Raw genomic sequence first — 25,155 nt, 5'->3', positions numbered from 1 at the left:
TCACTCTCCCTCTCTCACATCTAAAAAGCCACGGAACCGTACCTAGGGCGGGCTCGATTGCTCTCTCTCTCCTTCTCTTACTTTCTCTCTCTCTCTCTCCTGTCCAAAGCCCCAGACCTGCACCATAGGCAGGTATGTTACTTGCCCCTCTCTTTTACTCTCCCCTCCTCTCTCTCTCTCTCTCTCTCTCTCTCTCTCTCTCTCCCATCCAAAGCCTCGGACCCGCACCATAGATGGGTCTGTCACTTCCCCTTCTCTTTGACTCTCTCGTCCTCTCTTTCTCACAACACCAGTTCAAGGACGTGCCCCATAGGCGGGTTTGTCCCTCTCTCTCCATCTTACTCTCTCTCGACCTCTCGCCTACCCCTCCAAGCCATGGACCTGCGCCATAGGCTGGTCCATCTACTCTCTTAGTCTCTCACTCTCTCGTTTCATCTATCCACTGTCCACTTAGGCACGGACCCTTGCCCCATGTGGGTCTACCTTACCCCTTTATCTCTCTAACTCTCCTCTCTTATTCTCTTACTTTATTCTCTCTAATTCTCGTCCCTCATTCATATATCTTCATCTACTATCTTTCTCATCTCTTTTATCTTTATCCCATCTCTCTTTCATTTATCTTTTATTTTATTATTTCTTCATTCTCTCCCTTCACTCACTTCTTCTCTCACCCTTGAGCACTTGAGCCGAGGTCTTCCTAAGATAGTGCCTTAGGGTTCTAACTCTCAGATTGCTACTCTAACCATCAGTTCATATAATATTATTGACTTGTAAGAGACACAAATTCTCTTGTGCTGGATCACTCTGGGTGGGGTCATCCTGAGACAACTTTCTTAGAGTTTTTACCCTTGAACTACTCTAACTACCAAGTTACGTAGTGTTCGAGCTGTGAGAGATTTCTATCTCTTTCACTCTCTTTCACTCTCTTCTCTTCTCTCCCTGGATCACTGTTAGGGGGCTCTTTGGGTTAGTGAAATAATCACAGGCTAAGTCCCACGACTCCACTTTCCAAATCCTTACCATACTTGTCGGGTCGTCGGAGGACAGTAGGGTGTGGGATCGCGACCACATGTAGCGAATGCAACTTGGGTGGGAGTGCGCTCAATGCTTTGAAAAGAGGGAATCAAAGCCAACCACGAAAGAAAACAAAACATAAAGCACATAACCATAAAAAGCTGGACAAACAAGTCTCAAAATACATATAAATGCTCCAAAATATTACAGATGAGTCCAAGGCACAAAAGGCCCAACAACAATACATAGTTCCAATACAAAGTGAACTATATGGCCAAATTGCCATCTAACACATACAATTAAAAAGAGGTTTCCACAAGAAGGGAGTACGGGGCTCCAACAACGATCACTAGAACGCCCTTTCCAAAACCCGCTGGCTATCACCCTACAAAGAGGAAAGTTAAAAGAGTGAGCTATAAGCCTAGTAAACAGATCAAGGGGCCATTCTTTCCTGCCTATGAAGATTATCTCATAATAACTATCACTATGTCATGTAAGTCTTACAAACATGTAGCCATGTGCACAAATCGTATTTAGCAATGTGTCGTGCGTGATTCATTCATGGTGGAGCAATAACAAATAAGATATCATATCATTCAAGCATGAGCATCAACATAGATCAACATAATCAGGCACGTATAAATCAAGGGATCCTAATATCACATACTCCCGAAGTAGAAGCCCTATCCATCAGGCCAATCAAATCCTAATGCTTAGAACGTCTACGTCACTCCAGAGGGAAGCACCACCAATGGATGACCCGTTGCATAGTGCCTCACACACACAGTCCCCATCGCGCTTTGGGGCTTTTTATAGGCGGTGGCCTTCCAAGATGCAACCCTATCCTTGCTCTCTAGCTAGAGGGTGTTACACTTCTAACGGATGACCCGTTGCTTAGTGCCTCACACAGATATCAGGGAATCAGGGAAAGATCTCAACTGTCAGCACAACTTTCTTATCATATAACATATGTTGCTTGTCTTATTACAATCATGCACACATATCATTTCATAGGCATGTCTTATTACAACCATGCACATTCATCATTTCATAGGCACGTCTTATTGTAACCAAGCACATTTGTCATTTCATAGGCATGCCTTATTGCAACCATACACATTCGTCATTTCATGGGCATGTCTTATTTCAACCATGCACATTCATCATTTCAAAGGAATGTCTTATTACAACCATGCACATTCATCATTTCATAGGCATGTCTTATTACAACCATGCACATTCATTATTTTATAACAGAGCATACAGTCATTTCATAATAGAGCATGTCTCATTATCATGCATTCATTTCATAACAAAGCATGTCTCATTATCATGGATTCATTTCATAACAGAGCATGCATTCATTTCATAACAGAGCATGTCTCATTATCATGCATTAATTTCATAACAGAACATGCATTATTTTCATAACAGAGCATGTCTCATTATTAGGCAGACGTTTCTCATTAGCAGCAGATTACCAGGCTCACATATCATAATAAGAGCATGTTTTATATATACTCACCTAAAACATCAACATGTCCAAAGCATGCTATGCATATGATCATATCATCATTCTTATTAGCTCAAGAGGCATCATCATGTTAAAATCATACAATAAACCAATGCATTAGACATCATTATGTTATATTATCATGCTCATTAGCTCAAGAGACATTACAACATCTTTCACTATGAACACAGTCCACCCTTAAAGGCATATCATGAGGTTAAAAAATCATTTGGACCTGAGACTACTACTTTTATGACAATCTAGGCTCATGAAAACACAACTTTCATATAGGGGGTAACCCTAAATATTGGCTTAAAGTTTGTCAAACTGTTTGATGTTTTTGAAGGAAGTTCGTGTTTTCACAGTAGAAAATCTAGGGTGACACCCTCATAGAAAAATATCATAAGTTTCAAATCACAGGGAATTTCATCCTCATTCCAACACCATTTTCAAAATAGCTTCGTCTATCTATCATTTAGAAGTAGTTTGACCTCATTATATTATGTTTTGGTTAGTGAAACTCCACACAAAAACATGTTAAATCCCTAATTTTATTTCATAAATCTGACATTCTTCAGTAAATGGTTAATTACACCCAAATCAAATGATATATGAACAAGGGGTCTTTTGCATGATAAAATAGATTCAATGGGCTACTTTCCCACCAAATTTCATGATCTATGAAGATTTTTAAGATACTCAAATAATCTCTCAAATAGATGCCACTTTTCTTGAAATCAGAACACATTTTACAAGAATTTCAATAGCACGCATCCACACTCACATTCACACCCATATTCATACTTGAGTTTCATACTTTGATTAGGTAAGGAAACATGCATTAACATAAGCATGAAGATATGGAAACTAGATCCAATTCCCTGTACCAATCGAAACTCCAAAGGGTTCCACCCACTTCACCACGAATTCCAAGCTCCACAAGGATTGGGTTCAAGCTCAAGGGACAAGGCTTGGAGAGGTTTTAAAGGCTCAAGGGAGAAGAAGGAGAATGTGGGTGAAAGAGGGAAATGAGAAGGAAGAGAGAGAAAACCAATGTGACACATGAGAAGGGGGTATAAATAAGCATGGATGGTGGCAGCATGCAATTGCCACATGACACACAAGTGGGCATGCATGAGGAGAGAGAGGGAGCAAGCATGGGAGACATGATGATGGGATGGAAGCATGCATGTGCCACATGGCACTCATGCATGGAGAGAGAAAGCAAACATGAGAGAGAATAAGCACCCCTAGACCACCATACACCACCCACACTCAGCGGTGCGCTCATCTGCCCGTGCTCTTAACGTGTGTCTAGCCATTCGCGCTCGCCAGCATGCTCATCCATCCGCGCTCAACGGCGCAATATCCATCTCAATCATCGCCTCGTCGGCGCACTACAATTAGCCTGGAATAGTCTCAGTCCTTACATCATCCCCCTTTAAAAAGGATTTAGTACTCTAAATCATACATCTGCTATTCAAATAAATGGGGGTATTTTTTCCAGATCTCATCTTCCTACGCCCAGGTCGACTCTTCTCGTGAATGGTACTGCCACAGAACATGGACCAGAGGGATTTCCTTATTACGTAATACTTGCAGCTTCTATCCAGTATCTGAACTGACTGCTCAATGAAGGTCAGGTCCTCTTAGATCAGTATAGGTTCATATCTCAAAACATGAGATGGGTCGGGCTGATACTTCTGCAATAAAGATACATGGAAGACGTTATGGATGTTTGCCAACTCGGGCGGTAAGGCCAATCGATATGCCACGCTTTCGACTCTCTCCAGAATCTCAAAAGGTCCGCTATAGTGTGCACTCAACTTCCCTTTCTTGTCAAACCTCATGATGCCCTTTGTTGGTGGCACCTTTAGGAAGACCCGATCACCCACCTCAAACTTAAGGTCTCTTCTTCGGTTATCGGCATAACTCTTCTGCCGACTCTGAGCGGTCATGAGCTTCTCTCGAATCAAAGCTATCTTTGATGTCGGGCCTGATTTCTCATCTTCCCGGGTCGGCCCACATGTGGGAGTGACACGGTCGGAGGAATCCTCTCTCAAACAACCGCAGGGTCCACGTGTGTATGTGCGCATGTGATTGTGGTGCGGATAGGAACCAACAAAGAGAGATATTTTAATCGACGAAGAAGGGATCGAGCACCTACCTTGCCGTGTTGGGTTTGGGGGACACAATTGGGTGATTTGCCCTCTTAGATCATCTCGAAAGCCCTTCGGCTGTCCTTGCAGCGGAGTTTGAACTCGGCTTCCTCGCCTTCCTGCACAGCACTTGGATCCACACACTAAAAATGGCCTTCAAGGTATACTTATTTACGGATTCTCAACCTATCGGTAATGCATGTTGGATTGATGGTCTAGACTAAAGGTTAGAGGGGGTTGTGAAGGTTGGAGTGTGTTAAGACAGTGTATGTTGTGAGTGTGTATGTGTGTGTGTGAGTGAGAGTGTGAATAAGAGTGGAAGTGTGTGAGCATGAGTGTGAGTATGTGAGTATAAGTGTAAGTGTGTGAGCGTAAGTGTGAGAGAATGATTGTGTGGGGGAAGAGAGAATAGATTAGAGAGGAAAGATGAGGAAAAAGTGGTGTGGGGGAGATGAGAGTGAAAGGAGGCGTGAACGTTAGAGAATGATGAGGTGGGAGAGAGAGTAGATTTGATTGAGGAAAGATGATAGAAAAGTGGTGTGAGGGAGAAGAGAGAGAAGAGAGGCGTGGAAGGTAGTGAAAAGAGGATAAAAAGATGGCGTGAGGGAGAAGAATGATAAATATGTGAAAGGGAAGAGAGAGAAGAGTGACGTGGAAGGAGAGAGAGATATTTTAGTGTGCAGTAATGGGGGAGAGAATATTTGGGAGAGAAAAGAGGAGAGAAATGTGGTGTGTCAAGGAGAAGAGAAAGAAAGGTGGCGTGAGAGAGATAAATGGCTGAGCATGTAATAAAGGAAGAGAAAGAAGATTTGAGAGAAAAAAGAGGAGAGAGGTGGCATGTCAGGGAGAAGAGAGAGAAAGGTGGCATGACAAAGATAAAGATTTGAGCATGCGATAAGTGGGAGAAGATTTGAGAGAGAAATGATGAGAAAGGTGGTGTGTCAGGGAGAAGAGAGAGAAAGGTGGTGTGAGAGAGATAAAATTTGAGCATGCAATAAAGGAAGAGAGAGAAGATTTGAGAGAGAAAATATGAGAGAAAAGTGGCGTGTTGAAGAGGGAATGAACAAAGAGAAAATAATGACGTGGGAGAAAGAGAGATAATGATTACGTAGGAGTGGGAGATAATAATTACGTGAGGTGAGAGAGTCACGAACTATGAGAGAGAGAATGGTTGCATGTGAAGGAGGGAGAGGGTGGTTGCATGTAAGAGAGAAAAGAAGGAGATGAGCGTCGGTGGAGAGAAAATAGGGAGACGAGAATGGGTGGAGAGAAAATTGGGAGATGTGCATGAGTGGAGGGAGAACTGTTTATGATGAAAGTCAGACAGATCTTCCGATGAAGATCTCTTGATTTTAACACCTTAAACTAAATGAAAAATGCATTAAAAGAGTGGTAAAGAAAGTGGGACAAATCTAATTCAAATCTGAGGCAAGATTTGCCTGGAAACGAGCAGATCTATGGTAGGGCCAGCATGATCCAGAGCCTAAAAAATGAGATCTTAAATAAAATTAGCAAAACAAATCAAAATAAAGTTAAAATGATAAAATAAGAAGAAAAGGAAAGAAATGGTACCGAACCGGGTCGGATGGCCTGGGGCTTCCGAGCTTTCTAGGGCTCGCCCGTATCAGAATCGGTCCTCGTTTGTCTCTCTGAGTTGAATGTTTATCAGCGAATCTCTTCAGTGTGAAGGCTTTGATTTGGAATTTTCTGTCCTAAGGGTAGATCTGGTATGTGTCCTAAGGGTAGATCTGGGTTTTCTCTTAGGGGGCTAAGGCTTTCTATGCAAATTCTAGGGTTTTCCCTCATATAGCTCCTTCAGGTTTTTCATCTCTATCTCTTCTATGTTTTTCTTTCTCTACAAGGTTTCTGATCTCCATCTCTCTCCATCTCCTAGAGTTTTTCTCTCTGAAGTTTCCCCAGTCTCGATCCTAGGTTTTTTCTTTGTCCTAGGGTTTTTATATCTAGTGTTTTCTTTTTCTGAAATCCCTTATCTCCTCTCTTCTCCCTCCCTAAATGGTCCCGAAAAGATCCTAAAAAGGAGGCTAAATTTGTTGGGGAGAATATCTTCCCATAACCAACCAACAAACTCAGTCAAAAATGCATTTTAGAGGTCTCGGATCTAGGCGACACGGCTGGTGTCACCCAAAAAACTGAAAATCTCAACTTAGGGCAAAAAGAGGTGAGCAACACAGATAGTGTTGCCCAAATCTGGGTGACACTAGGCATGTCACCCAGTCTAGGCTGAGCGACACTGCCCATGTTGCCCAAGTTAAACTTGGTCAAAGTTCATTTTTTTAACTTTGAGTGCATTCCCCATCCACTTGTCAAGCTACCAGAAAACATTTGGATCAAAACAGATTTTTTTACTATTTTTAATTATTTTTATGATAAAACGTGATATTTATTATAATTCTTGGGCGACACTGGCAGTCTCCCAACTCAAAACTTGTCCAAATTTATTTTTATTTACTTTGGGTGTTTTCTTTAGCCTCTTATGAAGCTTTCAAAGAAAATTTGGACCAAAACGGATTTATTTACTATTTTTTATGAGTTTTTTGGTAAAATAGGGCGTTTACAAAAATTTGGGTTAAAACAGGGTTTCAGGCACGCAGACTGGTTCCGGGTCACATGGTAGGCTGTGTGAACTATGGATTTTGGGTTTACTAGTGTAATGTGGTCCTAAGGGTTTAAAAAGAGTAGAATTTGCCAGTTTTAAAATGGGATGTCTACAGTTGCCCCTCTTTGTTGATCCCTGTCTTTCGAGGTACAGGCGAGTGGCAAAGTAGTAGACACTCTGGCATTCCCTATCCTTCGAGGGGCAGGTGATCGTCAAAGATAAAGCAGATATTTTAAATTTCGTTCTGATGTCACGTGATCAAAGGGCACACCACCCATCCCTCCAAGTCATTGTGCTCATCGAACTTACCTACCTAGGGCATTTTTCCTCCTAGGGTTTCCGACATTGTCGGTAAGTTACACAAGCTTGAAACTCAAGTTGGATTTTCCGGCCATGCCACTTAACTTCAGGGGTTTTGCAGTTTGAAATTTTTATCCCTGGCATTTTCTTTGATCTCCTTAGGGTTTCTTAAGGCTATCTATAGGAAAAGGCCTTCTGTAGGAAGAGACTTGTCTGACTGAATCTGAAGAGAGAGACGAGGCAGCAACGCGGTAAACGCGGCAACACGATATTCATTATATACGGGTGTCCAAGCTCCTTCGTTTTAGAAATTTTTTTAGAAATTTTGAAAATAGGGGGAGATTTGAAATAGAACCTGGAGTAGGGATAGGTTACGATTTTAACAAAGAAATTAAAGTTTTTGAAATCACAAACATAAAATGAAAATTTGAAAAGAGAAAGATATTTTGAAAAACAAAGTTAGTTAGCAGTTTTAACTCTTACAAGTACAGAGTCCTCTAAGCAGTTTAGCGTCATGAAGCAATGGACCATACACCCGACCACTTCATACGGACTTTGAACTGGGTGGTTGTGCCCGGAACACATATGATATTTTACGTCATATGGGGCTAGACGTTACCTGTCTCGGCTCTTTTACATCACACGAATTTGACATTGAAATGGATATACCCGACCTTTAGTGTCGTACGGGTCTAGACGTTTGAACAGAGTGGTTGTGCCCTAAACACATTGAACAGGGTGGTTGTGCCCTGAACACATCCGATATTTTACGTCATACGGGGCTTGACGTTACCTTTCTCAGCTCTTTAATGTCGTATGAGTTTGACATTTTTCCTGTCTCGGCTCTTTAACATCGCATGAGTTTGATGTTTTTTTTGTCTCGGCTCTTTAACATAACAAGAATTTGACATTTTTTCATTGAAACCGGGTGGTTGTGCCCTAGATAGGACTTTGGTTGGCAGTTTAGGCTCATCCCACTGAGGAGTGTTTTCATTTTTTTGAATTTTTTTTTGAAATTTTCTGGAAAGTTGGTTAGTAGTTTAAGCTCATGCCATCGAGGAACGTTTTTATTTTTTTGAATTGTTTTTGAAATTTTCGGGAAATTTGGTTTGCAGTTTAGGATCATGCCACCGAGGAGCATATTATTTTTGAAACAAAAAAAAAATGTTTGAAAATACAAAAAAAATAGAAAAAAAGATAAGCTAAAGATTGGTCCCCGGAGGACCTAAAAAATGAGCCGGAGCAGTTTTGGGAAAATAGTTTTGGGCGACACTAGATGTGTCGCCCACCAAATTGTTTTTTTTTTTTTTTTGTCAAAAAATATGGGCATGGAAAATTTGGGCGACACGAGAAGTGTCTCCCACGCAGGCTAGGCGACACTAGACGTGTCGCCCATATAATTTTTTTTTATTGGAAAATTTGAGGGATTAAAAGGGGTTTTTTCAAAAAAATATGTGGGCGACACCTGGCGACAAGGGCAGAGTCACCCAAGTCTGAGTATGAAATTGGGTGATACGGGGCGTGTCACCTAGACCTCCGACCCTCAAAATGTTTTTTATTTTTATTTTTCTGGGCTTTGGGGTTATCAAAACCCGTTGTTGGCCAAAGTTTATAACTATAGGATGCGTTTTGGTTTGGATTCTTGTTTTTCTATAAAAATCATCCCTCTTTTCCTTCTTTTCTCATCCTCCAAACTCATCTCTCTTCTTTCATCTTCATCCTCTCCCTTCTTCCTCATCTTCCTTCTATTTTTACAGATTCTTCTTGGTCACATTTTTAGATTTTCATGGCTCCTAGGAAGAATAATGCGATCTCCACGAGCAAGGGGAAGGCTTTTGAGCGAGTTGACGATAGAAGAGAGGAGGAGGACTCCCCTATTTTTGCTGTTAGGCACTTCCCTGAAAGTCTGTCCTCTCACATTTCTCAGGGCCTTCGGTCAGGTGAAGTTCCCTGACACGTCAATGGCTTTCCTATTAGGACCTTGGTTCCGAGATTGGTTTCTTTCTGCTCGGCAATGGCCCGAGATCATGACCCTTCTGGCTTCAATTTCGATGATGGGTATCTGGAACATGGCCTCTTGCCATGTGAACTTTCCGCTCCTCGAAGCTCTAATTGAAGGGTTCAATCATTAGACGAATACCTTCTTTCTTCCCACGAGTGAGACAGTGCCAACCTTTGAGGAAGTTCCACGGATTTCTAGCCTGAACCTAGCTGGGATCGCGTATCAACCTTCCACTGCCATCGACGACCATTCTATCATCGATGCGACTGTTGGGGGTTGCTTATTCTTCACGTGGCCAATGGCTTGATATGGAGCTAGTGGTCCAGAATCGAGAGCAATTTGGAGCTGCTGAACCGATCTGTATTTTTCTTTTCGTGTTGTTGGGCTCCATCCTTTTTCCAAGTGGTCGCAAGACGGTTCGTAGCTCCCTTAGTCCTTTAGTCCATGCCTTCTGGGAATGAGCGAGTTACACAATTGTTCTGACCGTGTTGGCGGGCATATATCGAGGTCTTCACGACCAGGTAACGCGAGGCGACCGATTTATTGAGGGTAGTGTCCTGATTTTTCAGGTATATTTTGAACACAATTTTATTTTATTTTGCCCACGGAACACAATTTTTTGTCCTGTTTTGGGCTCTGGAGTTCATCTTTTTAACATAGGAGTTTATTGGAAAAAGCCCGGCTCGATCCGGGAGGTTCTGAGTTGGGCGACACGGCCAGTGTCGCTCACATAGGTTGGGTGACACTACTAGTGTCGCCTAGGTCAAACTACGCAGGATCATTCCGAGGTTCAGGGCTTCTGTTGTGTGAGTTTTTGGGTTAATTTTGAGCTCTGTTTTCTGCAGGTTTGGGCCTATAAACACATCGCCATTACCTCTCCTCCTCGATCAACAACGACTGTATCTGATGCTTTCGGACTGGCATATGTCAATGACTCCACCCGACCACAAAACGTCAATAATTATCGACGAGTTTTGGACAAGTTGTCGTCTTTAGATTGGGTGATTAGGGGCCTTGAGAACGTGTCCCTATTTTTGCTTGCAATGGGGCATTCATGTGTTATACTGATGGGCAATTCTTCACAGAGGTGTATTTCGCGCAAAGGGTTCTTAGCTAGTTTCGCCACATTTAGAATTGCACTTCTTCCAGAGAAGCGATCGATCGTCGCCCTATCTTTTTGCTTCATCGGCACTCTTCAGCTCTTTTAATCAAGGCAAGTTTGTCATGGAAGGGGAAGAAGTTATCTTTTAGTGAGGGGTTAGCTAAGCAAGACAAGCCCACGACCACTTCGAACCATGATTCTTGGTGGGAACGTGCCTACCCTCTTCCACTATGCCCTAGATCTTTGAGACTTCGTGGCTAGTCTTCTGCCCCTGGACAGGATCTTGTGGCTCATAGAGAAGATGATGCCTCTTGTTCAAATAAACGAATCAAATCAAATGAGGACACATGTGATATCAGCTTGGAAGAGGGTGAAGTAGAATTAGCTCGATGGGTGGCATTCGTGGCAGAACTCAAGGAGAAGGATGTTGATCCGAAGTCGAAGACTGAATAGCAAACTATTTTCTTTTGTTTACTTTTTTTCTTAGCGTGAATGAGGTGATCATGTGATCATTCTCATTTTCAGTACTATTTTGTTTCATTGAAGTCCATTGGGACAGTAGAAATTTCAGTCGTAGGAACAATTTGATGGCGTGAACGCTTGTAATAAGCCAATTTTTTAACAGATGAATAAAGTCAGAATTTTGAGATAGCCAAAATTTTGTTTTTCGTTCTACTTAATTTCTCTTTTTTTTATTTTATTATTTTTTATTTTTTATTGTCCCTGTTGGGGGGGGGGGGGGGGGGGTCTTTTAACTGATACGTGTGTAGTTGACTCGTTGAAGTAGAGTAGAACACTTTCTTTGCACACACTTTCCAAACTGAATTGTTACAAACTCAGCCCCCTAGTTGTAGGGTCTTTGTCTCAAATTTCCAGTTATTAGGACATCGTACACACACACGGGGATGAGTTTGCCTCATTTTGCCTAAGGGGATCTAGTCGAGGGAAAGACTCTCCCAGACTAGTCAATATCATCATTGGTGAGGTTCACCCATCTCCGATATGAGGTAGTTGGTAGTTATACTCATACAACCATGGAGTGCCTAGCTAGTTTCAAGCCTTCATAACAGGCATAGGAAGTTGGCTTCGAGAGCGAGGCCAGATTGACTAACAGTTTAACCTCTTGTAGTGATGAAGGAAGTCCTTTTTTAAAGGAGAAATATTTTGAAAATGGATGATTTTAACAATCAAATTGAAACAACATTTTCAAAAGGGATGGGCCTCACAGTTTTGCCACTGACCCCTTTGGTGGTCATTTTCTTTGTTATATTCTACTCAAAGATGATGAAAGGATTCTCTTGCGGGATCGTGAGGACTCAGAAATCACGAAGTTCTTTTTTTTACCTTTGGAGCTCTCATCCTCTGTTTCTTGGATCCATGAGGAGTCCTTTGGATTCTTGCATGGCTTTCCTCTTGGAGGGTCTCGACGTTTTCCAGGGTTCGTCGAAATCACTTCGGTTTTCCATTCCTGTCACCCTCTTACATCTTTTTGAGTTGGTTATATTGGGAACTTGCAGGGTTTAGGAGGAGTCTTCATCCTCAGGGTTTGCTTGTGCAGTATTAATGGAACTTGCAAGTACTTGTTTGTACTTGAGTTTTTTACATCGAAAGCTCCTTCTTGGAGATTTTATTTTCTTTTTTACCCGTGATGCCTTTTTAGGTTTTCACCACGTCCATTTGTTTTTTTTGGTTTTTGGTTTTTTTTTTTTTGTGATGCCTTTCCAGGTTTTCACCACAGTGGGAAAGGGTCATGTTTGTTCCTGATGTAGAATGACAGCGTGGTGATTTATGGAGGAATATCAACTATTGAAGCAAGGGTTGTAAGGGTGTCGGCAAACCGATTATTTTCCCTAGTTACGTGCTGAAAGATGATTTTCTTAAAGTATGGAATTATCTTTTCCACTTTCTCTTGATAGGGTTTGAGTTTTTCTTCTTTCACCTTCCAAACCCCTTGAACTTGGTTTATGACGAGTAAGGAGTCACCAATCACTTGTATTTGCTGGATTTTCATTCCCATGGCATTCTCAACCCTGGCTATCAAGGCTTTGTATTCAACAACTTTATTGGTACATGGGAAATTCAATCTGATGGCTGTTGGCAATAAAATCTTCTAGGGTGAGCATAATATGATTCCTATACCTGACCCATATTCATTCTTTGCACCGTCAAAGTATAGCTCCCAAATTGAATCCTCAATTGTGGAGAGGTTCTCAACAGGGAGATCCGTGTTAACGAGAATATTGTCTAACAGTACGTGTTCAACTAAGTAGTCAACAATGGCTTGTCCTTTGACCTATTTTTGAGTGACATACTCGATCTTGAACTCGCTCAATAGCATTCTCCACTTCGCCAAACGTTCGTTGAGGACTGGCCTCTCCAATAGGTACTTGAGTGGATCAATTTTTTATATGAGCTTGACTGAATGAGATAAGACATAATGTCTTAGTTTCTGCATGGCCCACACAAGTGTTAAGCAATGTTTCTCCACATCCGTGTATCTTGTCTCATAGTCGACCATGGTTTTGCTGATATAATATATTGTTTATTCTTTTCCATGGTCATTATATTGTCCTAACAATGCCCCCATGGTCTTGTCTTTCACTGACATGTATAGGAACATGGGTTTATCTAAACTAGGAGGATTAAGGATAGAAGGTTTGGTGATGTACTCTTAATTTGATTAAATGCTTCTTGGCATTCATTGTCCCATATGAATGCGATGTCCTTCTTAAGGAGTCTATTGAATGGTGTGCACTTGTCCGCCAGTTGTGAAATGAAACGCCTTATGGCTTGTATGCGACCTTGAAGCCCATGGATTTATCTGATGTTTCGAGGAGGAGGCATTTCATAGATGGCTCGTATTTTGGACGGGTCCACCTCAATGCCTCTTTGGCTTATTGTAAAGCCTAGTAATTTACCGGATTCAACTCCAAAGGCACATTCTTGTTGATTGAGTTTGAGTTGATATTTTTAGAGTCTTTCGAAAATGGTTATCAGGTTGGTGAGATGATCAGGTCTGGTCTTTAACTTGACTAGAATGTCGTCAACCTTGAAATCTGTGTTATCCAGCCTTTAATTGAGCATAAAACTTATACTAGCTTGTAGCCCTTCGTGATGCGGTCGCAACGGACCCAATTTCATGCCGATCTGATCTACGGATCTCGAGTTATCTCCTCACAAAGCTTGGGATGTTTCTTTCAAAATTCTGATTTTTTCTGGTTCAGGGCCCATCTTCTCTCTAGGAAATCTCTCGCCTCAGGCCACCTCACGAGATGTGCCATATATCAAAATGGCTGGGCCGTCAAGACTTAGCTTGTGTCAAAATTTGAGCTTGTTCTGATTCCAGACGAGCGATCTGTGAGTATTTGAAAATCATCCCAAGAGGTGAAAGCACAGTCTCTATTAGTGGGGACATGTACTCTGAGGCCCCAGCACAACAGTGTAAAACCTCCTACGTTTGTGGTAATTTTGGCACAGAATGGTCCTGGGAGGTCCGATTGAGCCTAAATTTGGTCCCTGGGGTTTTTCGACATTCCAGATTCAATGGCGGTGGTCTGGTGCCCTACTAAAGACATTAGCATAAGGCTACAGTGAAGAGTCCTTTCTTGGTGCGAGGGCACCACACTCAGGTCATTACGTTGAACGCTTTATTTTCTGCACAATCTTGGTTTGTGAGTGTTTCGTGAACCTGGGAGACCAGACTGATGTCGGCTTTCTCCTTATTCGCATGGGCTTATGGATGTACATAAAAAATGACGTACAACAACTTGCCCTGATAGATGTTGCGCTTCGATAGAAGTGAGAAGTGTAACATTCGAAAAAATTTAACGTCGTAGCTTCTCTGACGAATCCTTGCCAAGACGTGTTTATTGCCTTTCGATCAATTTCTCTTTTCTTGATCACCGACACAACACAATCCTCAAGGGGTAGACCTTGTTGGGCTCTTACCATGCTAGGGTGGTGACTAAAGTGGTTTCCAATGGTCCGGTGCCTTGTTGGGGGGCTTTCTCTTGGTTCCGCTAGAATCTGTTTTTTTTTGGGAGGTCACGCTAATGGTCTGCCTTCGACGGGCTTATGACTTTTTTTCCAATGTGAACTCTTGATGTTCCAGCCAGTGGGGGCCCTTCTTGTGAGCTTTATCCCATTCTAGTGAGCTTTATCCCTATCAAAATAAAAATGTCAGGAACAAACAAGGTACCTCTTGACTTATGTCCCACTGGACCAGTTGAGGGTCTCGCGAATTACCCAGACCTGAAAGGAGGATGGCCTTTGAGGTGGTCCCATTTTTGGGGACTTCACCCTGGATGCTTGAAACTTGATGGAGGAAGAAAAGGCAGGCAAGGTACCTCTTTGGCTTACGTCCTACAGGTCCAGTTGGGGGTCGCTTGAATTACCCAGACTTGATAGGAGGATGGCCTCTGAAGCTGTCCCATTTTAAGGGATTCACCCTGGATGCTGGAGTTTAATGAGAAGAGCGGCTGGAAAGGTACCTCTTTTGTTTACATCCTACTGATCCAGTTGGGGATCGCCCGAATTACCCAGACTTGAAAGGAGGATGGCCTTTGAAGCGGTCCCATTTTAGGGGACTTCACCCTGGCTGCAAGAGTTTGATGGAAGAGAAGAGGAGCAGAGATTTTTTTTTTTTTTGACATGGGGACACTAAGCCCCCTGATAAAAAGGTGGCACCAGGGCACTGAGGCCCCAGTGTTGAGAATAAGAAGGTGGCACAAAGGCTCGAGATAAGTTTGGCCCAAGTACCAGAAATGTTTTTTTGATTTTTTTTTTTGCGGGAGGAAGTAAGGCCCGGGATAAGAAGGCAGCACCGGGGCATTGAGACCTCAGTGCTGAGAATAAGAAGACGACACAACGGCCCGAGATAAGAAGGTAGCACCAGGGCAGTGAGGCCCCAGTGCCGAGAATAAGAAGGTGACACAAAGGCCCGGGATAAGAAGGTGGCACTGGGGCCTGGGTTTTTTTTTGAAGGCGCTAGGGCCGGATGTTTTATTTGAAGGTGCTGGGGCTGGACGTTTTTGAAGGCATTGGGGCTGGAGGTGAGAAGATTTGGCCTGAAGGCCGGAGATAAGAAGGTTTGGCCCAAAGGCCGGAAAAGAAGGTTTGGTTCAGGCGCCCTTTGCAGGTTTAACCTGAACTAAGTGGATATGGCACTAACAGAGTGGTCGTCACCATATACTTTATTAGGGTGCTTTTACCCATGACTTTGAGGTCACGTCCACCCATTGATTTTCACTTTTATTCATGATGGCCTTTGCAGGTTTTCCCCATGCCTGGATTTTTTTTTCTCAGGACTCTTTTACTCATGGCTTCGTGACCTTTCTCGCCTATCATTTTTACTCATGGCGCCCTTTGATGGTTTTCACGATGCCCCTGTTTCTTTTTATTGGGCGATTTTACCCATAGCCCCTTTTTTTTTTGTGGCCATGTCTGCTTGAAGCTCTTTTACTTTTATTTGCGATGGTTGTCGTCGTGCCAGACTTCTTTTTTTTTTTGTAGGGGAAAGAGGTCACTAATGTAGTTAACATTGATAGATGAGTCTTGAGAGTCTTGAGGGTGTGGCCCTGCCTCGGGTTGATAGTAGCAGTTGGTGGCCGAGGAAGGCTGTCTTCTTGCCTCCTAGGGTGTTTCCCCGAAGAGTAACTGTATTGCGACCCAGGCAGTTTGTGTTCTTGTGAGGTCATGATGGCGGTGTCCGCGGGAGGTGTTAGATGGCGCTCGCAGTGGTGAAGTACTGGAGGCACCTGTGGGGGGCTAGAGCGAAGATGGCACCCACGGGGGATGGAGTGAAGATGGTACCCGCGGGGGGTGAGGTAAAGATGGTACCTGCCGGGGTGGAGTAAAGATGGCACCTGCGGGGGCGGAGTGAATATGGTACCCGCGGGGGGTGGAGTGGAGATGGTACTCGCGTGGGGTGGTATGAAGATGGCACCCACGGGGGGTGAAATGAAGTGGTACCCACGGGGGGTGGAGTGAAGATGGTACCCGCGGGGGGTGGAGTGTTGATGGCGCCCATGGGGTATGGAATGGCAATGGCACCCTAGGGGTACAAAGTGTTGACGACATGCTTATGGGGAGGAGTTTGCATGCTTTGAAGTCGCATAGTAGGGATTGTGGTATGCCTCATTGGGGATAATACAGTTGCATGCTTTGAAGTCTCATAGTCAGAACTGTGGTACGCCTCTTTGGGGATATTGCTTTGTACAGGCGGTGACATGCTTTGAAGTCGCACAGTCGAGACTATGGTACACCTCTTGGAGGATAAGTTGGTCGTATGCCTTGAAGTCTCACAGTCAGAATTGTGACAAGGGATATATGTAGGAGGGTGTCATGCGGTAACCCCATTGGAGACATGTAGGAACAGGCAGCAGTTTATAGTCATGTAAATGGACTGTATTGTCACGCAGTTTAACGTCTTACTATAGGGACGTCAAGTTATGACAATTTTACTCGTGATGACCTGTAGGATAGGATCAAAACGTCCGTCATTTGGGAGTGAGTGCCTCGAAGGGTTTTCACTGCACTCACCCCTTTTTCCCTTAGTACTCTTGCGGGTTTTCACTATGGCCATATTTTCTCTTTTCTCTTTTTTTTTTTTTTGTGTTTTGTTTTTTGACATATTTTGCCCATGGTCGCTTTTGATGTGCACACCATGTCCGTCATTTCTTTCTCTCTCTGTTTTTTTTTTCTTTTGAGGGGGAAATTTTAAGGTCATGCCGCCGTGACCATGGAGAGGCAGGTTTAAGGTCATGCCTTCGTGACCATCAATTTGGTGTGATTTATGGTCGTCCACCAAGAATTAATGGAGGCAAGTTTAGGGTCATGCGTTCAGGACCATCATGGGAAGCAGTTTAACATCATGCGGCTAGGACGTGTGCTATAGTTTAGGGTTGCGTAGCTTGGATCACTGTACGAAGCAGTTTAACATCATGCGGCCAGGATGTGTGCTATAGTTTAGGGTCATGTAGCTCAGACCATCTTGCGATGTAGTTTAGGGTCTTGCAGCGTGGACCGTCATGCGATGCAGTTTAGGGTCTTACAACATGGACCGTCATGCGTTGCAGTTTAGGGTCTCACAGTATGGACCATTGTGCGAAGCAGTTTAACATCATGGGACCAAGACGTGTGCTATAGCTTAGGGTCATGTAGGACCATCATGCGATGCAGTTTAGGGTCTTGCAACATGGACCATGTGCGAGCTTATGCTTCAAATTGCATGGAATCGTGCCCTGCCAACTCTGAAGGGCCCAACTTTGAAGGGCCTGACATTTTGTTATGATGTATAAGAAAGTATTCCATTTGCGTTGCGTTGAGAATCATTTTGGCAAATGTGGAAGGACATGCTGCGCTGACATGCATTGACAATTCTTGGTGCATTCTTTCTACATAGTATTGCACTTCTTGAAGTTCTCTCACTTGAGTGGCCAAATTTATAGCCAGGTGGTGCCACCTTCTGATGTACTTGATCACTGGCTCATGTGGCCTTTGCCTTACATCAAGAAGTTCCTGAAGTTGCACATTCCTTTCTATGTCATGGAAGCAGTTGAGGAACTCTCTCTCCATTTGTCCCCATGATGAAATTGATCCTGGTGGTCATTGAGAGTACCACTTGAACGCGGCCTTTGTAAGAGTCCACAAACTGTCGGAGCAAGAGTTGCTCATTGTTCATGGTGTCTCCAAAGGCAGAGACAAAGTGAGCTATATGTTGCTGTGACGAGCTAGTGCCATCATACTTGGGGAAGTCAGGTCTTTGGTAGCTCTACGGGAATGGAGTCTGATCCACATAAGCTAGGTAATGCTTTTGATAGCGATTCAGCTCTTCGATCACTGTGATATTGTTTTTCTTCAATGCTTTGGCTACCATACCTTTCGCTAGTTCTCCATTCCCAACCTGAGTCGATGGAGAGGAGACCTACAATGAGGGAGGTGAGGCTAAGAGTAGCTTTGGCTTTGTTTCAATGACTAGGCACAGTGCTTGAGAGACAGTAAAGAGGGTTTGGTGTGCCAAGGGTGTATGATCAACCTCACAGAACACCAACACCTCTTAGCTCAAGGTTTCCATCATTTCATCTTTTGACCTAATATCGGCGTGTAATCGCCTTAATGTGGCTTTAAGCTACGCCATCTCCACTCCATGTAATTGTGACATTTCATCGATTACCATGGTATTGAAAATGGTCATGCTTGAAGGTTCTTCTCCCCTTGAAGGGTTGAGTCGGTCTTCACTGGAGAGTGAAGGGGCAATTGAGGTTTTGGGGCTAATTGCCTCGAGAACTTATTCTCCATTTGGATTTGTACATTCCATCATGGTTTGCTCCCTACATGCCCCTTGATTGATGGAATATTTGATCCTAGGCCCAACTGTTGTCGCCTTAACAACATTGTTGATGACATTTGTTGACCTTTCCCTCGGACTCACTTCATTTTTCAAGGCATGGATGTTCTCATGATTGAATGAGAATGTGAAACTCTCATAGAGCGATGAGACCATGTCATCATTGAGAGAACAAAAGAAGATTTCGAGACATGAAGAGAGCATGTAAGCGTCATCGTAAGGAATCATAGGATCTTCATGGCATGGCAAAGCCACTTTGGTGAGATCGTCAATAGAGGGAATGTGGCTCATCCCATCCACCGTTGAGGGGTAGTTTTCCTCAAACGGGAGCGACCCACACTCATCAAAGGTCAGAGTGGTTGGATGGACAAGGGTAATGGAAATTGCATCATTAGAATCGGTCAAAGAAGAATCTGGTTCATTTGACTCCTGAGATTCCCGAATGGATCCGGGTAAAGGAGTAGAGGGGACGAATGATGACAGAGCGTTCTCCTTGTTCGTGAGGTCTATTTTGGCGATGAGGCTTTTAGCCCTTTGAAGCAATTTAAGTCGAGCTTTTAGCATCTTGGTCTTCTAGTTAGGTGCCTCGATCTCGCCCTTCAGATCTTGGATGATCGGGCGGCATCTGTCTCGGGTTTCAAGGGAAGACCTAGGACATTTTTGAGATCGCTCTCTTGGGAATCCCATTCGAAAATAGGGGCAGGTGTTACCAACCGGTGATAGAGGAATTTTAAGGTGGGTTCGAGACTTACTCATGCTGGCTCTCATGGGCGCCCTCTTAGATCATGAAGAAAGACCCCCAGTAATGAAACTGGTTCGGAATTGCCTCCCATGGCTCGTATTATTCTTATTTTTTACAATCACACACATATATGGCAAAGGTTGTAAGACAGGTGGGTCAGGCCTCAACCTTTTTCTCTTTGATGAACGTACACAAGCATGCACATTCAAAAGAAGAAGAGAAGAAAGATGAGGGAGAGAAGAGTTCGACTGAGCGAGAGGATCAAGCTGGCGAATATATGGCCTGACGTGGTAGAAAAATAGGCCCGGTATTAAAATCGGCTCACGGGATCACTACTAGATGTCATTGCTAATGTCGATTAGCTAAGCACGATGGTCAGTCTATTGTGGCAATAAAGCGAGCCAAGTAATCCTGACACAACAACATTACGACTAGACGACAAGACCTCCATGAGAGGCTAAACTCAATCCCTCTTAGTCGAATGAAAGAATAGCAAAGTGGTGGTTATGTGGGAAAGAATGAGAGAAGAAGGGAACATACAAAAGAAGGGAGAAGAGGTGAGAGGGTAAAAGAGAGAGGGAAGCAAGATGCAGTCGGTGATAGACATTGTCGCTTATCAGAAGATGGGAGAGAGAGGAAGAGAACCAACCGGCTCTAGACTTGCGTCGGTTGCAATGGGCGAGAAGCAAGGGCAAGAGATCGAGCTGATGCTAGGATTCGCCGACTGCAACAGAAGAGAGACAAATCCAATTCTTCACCGACTATGACAAGAGAGGAGAGAGAAATCCAACTGATGTTGGGCTTTGCTGACTATGACAAGAGAGGAGAGACAAATCTAATCGGTGCTAAGCTTTGACAAGAGAGGAGAGAGAAAGCCAACCAACGTTGGGCTTCACCAACTGTGACAAGAAAGAAGAGAGAGAAATTCACCTGGCACTAGAGATGAAATAAGAAGTGAGAGAAATTCAACCAGTGCTGAGACTTCGTCGATTACATTAGAAGAGGAGAGAGAAATCCAGTCGACGATAGGCTTCACCGACTGATAGAAGAGGTGAGAGAAATCCAACCAGCATTGAGCTTCATCGACTGTGATAAGAGAGAAGAGAGAGAAATTAACCAGGTGTTGGGGAGGGAAGAAGAAGAGAGAGAAATTAAGCAGGTGTTGAGGATGGAAGAAGAAGAGAGAGAAATTCAATCGACACTGAGGTTTTATCGATTTCATTAGAAGAGGAGAGAGAAATCCAATCGGCACTAGACTTCACCGACTGACAAAATAGAGACATGAGGGAGAGGGGAAAGAAAGAATTAGAGATGAGAAGAAGAGGGAGAAAGAGATAGATATGAGAAGAAGAGAGAGAAATAAATAGAAATGAGAAAACGTAGCTGGTGCTGGGAAGAAGAGAGGAGTGAGGAAAAAAATAGAAAAGAAGAGAGAGATAGATATGAGAAGAAAGAGAAAATAAGAGAGAAAGAATGAAAGAGATAAGAGAAAAAGGAGAAAATAGGAGAGAGGAGATAAAAAAGAGGAGGAAAGAGAAAGAGGGGAGGAGAGAGAAAGATGGGAGGAGAGAGAAAGAGGGAAAGAGAGAGAAAATTACCAGTTTGAAGGGCACCAACCCTTTTCTTCTCGCTCCTCTCTCTCTCTCCAAGACGTACTCACAGGCTCAAGCAAGAATGGAAATTTCTATTGAATGATCCAAGAAAGAACTGAGAGTCCTTTACAATTTAGCTTTGTACATTTATATAGAAATGGGCCAAAACATGGGTGGATGCTAAAAAAATACCTAAAATTGATGATAATTATAATTATTCTGAATTAAAGAAAATTAAGAAAATAGGGTGCAAAAGGACTATCTTACCCCTTCTAAACAATTCATGGAATTTCAGAACAGTCCCTGCTGCTGCCCTAGAACTTGGGTGATCTTCCATGACTGATCCAAGGTTTCTCTGATGCCCGTTTGATCAAAATATGATCATTTTCTTATAGGTCTTACCATGACAATCATTTTGATGCCAACTTCGAGCCACGGATCGCATTTTTGAGCCAGGATCACAAGACTTGAAATTTGCTGAAATCTTAGAAACTTCGGATCGATAGTGCGCTCGTTCCTTAATGTTTTTCTATGATTTCTTTATTGTAGTGCACTTAGCATGCCGTCACAATTGCGTGGCAACAAACGAAACACGATTTGGAGCCCAAGCAAAGATTTCGCAACTTTTTAGTTTCGGCCAAAATCTGGAATCCGGTGGCCAAAATTTTAGTTAGTTCATTGGCTTCATGCATGAAATCTGTTCGTCCATCATATACGGGGTTCAGACCAATGATAGCCCTAGACCTTACACACACAATGGAATTGGTTTTGCGTTGATCCGTTCCGTGAGCATCGTGATATGGACCATCGAACAAGGCGTGTCACTGCTGAATTTTGTACAACTTCTTCATGGATCAGCAAATTCTCTCTAGCTTTTCTCCCTGCTCGGATATCGTCTCGGGGCGTACCACATATCGCAACACTCCTCTCAACGAGACGAACACGCTCACAAAATTTGAGTACGATTTGACTCAGAACGAGTGAGATATGGGCCTCAAAAGTCACTGCCTGTGACTATAAAAACAACCACCTTTAATGGTGTTTTGGTGCAGTGAGGCCACACGAGAATAGTGTGCGGCCTACCCTTTTTTAGTCTTTTGCTCATAACTTTGTCCTCGAGTACCTGATTAAGCTGAAACTTGACCCATAAGGATTTTTGATCGTGTCAGATCCAATGGCAGTAGTCCCACAATTGTTTGATGTGCTGAAAATGTATTTCCAGTTATTGGGTCCATTTCAGGGTGCTAGGGGCCAATTTTTCGAAAATTGTTTCTTTGTGTTCCCTGCTTAGACATGTCATAATGCATTGAAACTTAGCAGGTGGCCTTTTGAAGTTCTTATAAATATCTTGATCAGTTCTGAGGCCCTTCTGATACTTTCATGAATTTCCACTATTTTGTAGGCTTTATTGACCTGATTTCTACTTATTCCTAATCAAGGACTAAGGTGCCAAAAAAATAGATTCAAACAGATTGCACAGTCGAATGTTGTGCTTCAAGAGAAGCGATAAGGACAATGATTCATAAAGTTTCCTTCGACTTCTACTTTTTTCCTTCCTAGCCACAGGACTACTTGAATGCTGAGGAGATTCACATAATGGTGTAACTAGACTGCTTAGACGTAGCTATGCATTATTCGTGGGTCCGTCCCTGGAGACTTTAGGGGAGAAAATACTTTTTAACAATGTTTGTTTGCTGCTACATCAGGTTTGCTATTGATGATCAGAGTACCACTATGGGTCTCGTCTACAGAGTCCAGTTGGGGGAAGCTTCTATTAGCCGATCCTGAAGGTCTAGTCGTGCCGGCTAGACGAGCTGACGTATCTAATAGGTTCTGCCCTGGCTTTGACAGTTTTCTACCTTGGAAGGATGATGACTAGGCTACTTTGTCACCTAACCTCATGGAGTGAGTATCCGCATTTCATGCATGGGGAGAAGGTCCATACGAGAAGGAGAAGGAATTTCATGCATGGGGAAGGGGGTCCATAAGAAAAGGAGAGGGTAACTGGGCAGGTTGTTACCCAGCTTTGAAGAAGGATGTTGACTGGGCAGGTTGTTACCCAACTTTGAAGAAGGGATGATGATTGGGCAGGTCGTTACCCAGCTTTGAAGAAGGATGTTGACTGTGCAAGTTGTTACCCATCTTTGAAGAAGGATGTTGACTGGGCAGATTGTTACCTAGCTTTGAAGAAGGGATGAAGACTGGGTAGGTCATTCCCAGCTTTGAAGAAGGATGTTGACTGGGTAGGTGGTTACCCAGCTTTGAAGAAGGGTTGATGACTGGGCAGGTTGTTACCCAACTTTGCAGAAGGGATGGTGTCTGGGCAGGTCGTTACCCAGCTTTTGAAGTAGGAATAATGACTGGGCTACATTGTCACCCAACCTTTGAAGAAGGGATGGTCCTTGAAGAAGGATGTCGATTGGGCTACCTGTTCACCCAAGATTGAAGAAAGAAGTCGACTGGGCTACCTGTTCACCCATGACTGAAGAAGGATGTCGACTGGACTACCTGTTCACCTAGGAATAAAGAAAGATGTAGATTGGGCTACCTGTTCAACCAGAACTGACGAAGGATGTCCGCTGGGCTACCTGTCACTCAGGATCGAAGAAGGACGTCGACTGGGCTACCTGTTCACCCAGGACCGAAAAAGGATATCGACTGGGCTTCTTGGTCACCCAGGACTGGCGAAGGATGCCCACTGGTCTACCTATTCACCTAGGACCGAAGAAGGATGTTGAATGGGCTACTTGTTCACCCAGGACCGAAGAAGGATATCAATTGGGCTACCTGCTCACCCAAGATCGAAGAAGGATGTCAACTGAGCTACTTGCTCACCCAAGACCGAAGAAGGATGTCGACTAAGCTACCTGTTCACCCAGGACTTGCGAAAGATGTCCACTGGGCTACCTATTTACCCAGGACTGAAGAAGGATGTCAACTGGCCTACCTGTTTACCCAGGACTGAAGAAGGGTGTCAACTGGGCTACCTGTTCACCCAGGATTGAAGAAGGAAGATGAGGGATGATTTTAACGTCTACACCCTGCTGGACGTCTTGATGATGAAGGGAGTGCTGGTTGAAGCCTCTTGTGAAAGCGAATGTTGCATCAAGCTAATTTTATTGCTCCGAGTGCCCTTTGCGGGCTGTCACTTGGACTAGGGAAGTGGTGCCGTAAAGACGATTTTCACCAATACTCCTTTTAATTAGGCTCTTTTGCCCATGTCTGCCATTTTTCCATTTTTACTCATGATGACCTTTCGGGTTTTCACCATGCCCATTTTTTTATTCACGAAAATCTTTTACTCATGGTGTCGTGATCATGCTCGTCCGTCATTTTTACTCATGGTGTCCCTTGTTCAAGTATACACCATGCCCGTTATTTCATCAAATTTTTTTTGTGAAGGCGTATTGAGGGTCATGCCTTTGGGACCTATGCAAAACAGTTTAACGTCACGTGGCTAGAAAATGTACTATAGTTTTAGGGTCATACAACTGGACCGTGGTGATGATGAATGGCAGTTTGTGGAGGCCATGGAGTGAGTATGGTGGTGGTTTGACTCACATAGGAAAATGACACTAAGCTACCTATGAGAGATGGATGATGTATGAAATGTGAGTGGACGATGGTTACCCACTAACTTACAGCGAATATAGATGGCAGGATGGTTCGCCATTTTGTGAGCGCAGGTGAGACTCATTGGGGAATGAGGAATGGTGATGAAGTGAATGAACTCGGTGGAGAGGTAATGAAGGTGGAACATGCATACT

General features: G+C 43.5%; 1 long non-coding RNA gene across 1 annotated transcript; it reads right to left on the bottom strand.

Annotated features, from left to right (window-relative positions):
* Nucleotides 1-1,177: 1,177 nt before the first annotated feature.
* LOC148783201 (uncharacterized) lies at nt 1,178-6,616 on the bottom strand. The gene is made up of 3 exons (XR_016050547.1): nt 6,259-6,616; nt 4,695-4,805; nt 1,178-1,399 (listed from the first exon to the last, which is right to left on the bottom strand). It is a non-coding gene; the product is annotated as an uncharacterized LOC148783201 (long non-coding RNA).
* Between the last annotated feature and the right edge of the window lie 18,539 nt (nt 6,617-25,155).

This window comes from Amborella trichopoda, chromosome 2, assembly GCF_054954075.1.
Source record: "Amborella trichopoda isolate Santa Cruz 75 chromosome 2, AtrichopodaSantaCruz75HAP2 v2.0, whole genome shotgun sequence".
NCBI lineage: Eukaryota > Viridiplantae > Streptophyta > Magnoliopsida > Amborellales > Amborellaceae > Amborella > Amborella trichopoda.
This window is presented reverse-complemented; position numbering and strand designations above follow the sequence as displayed.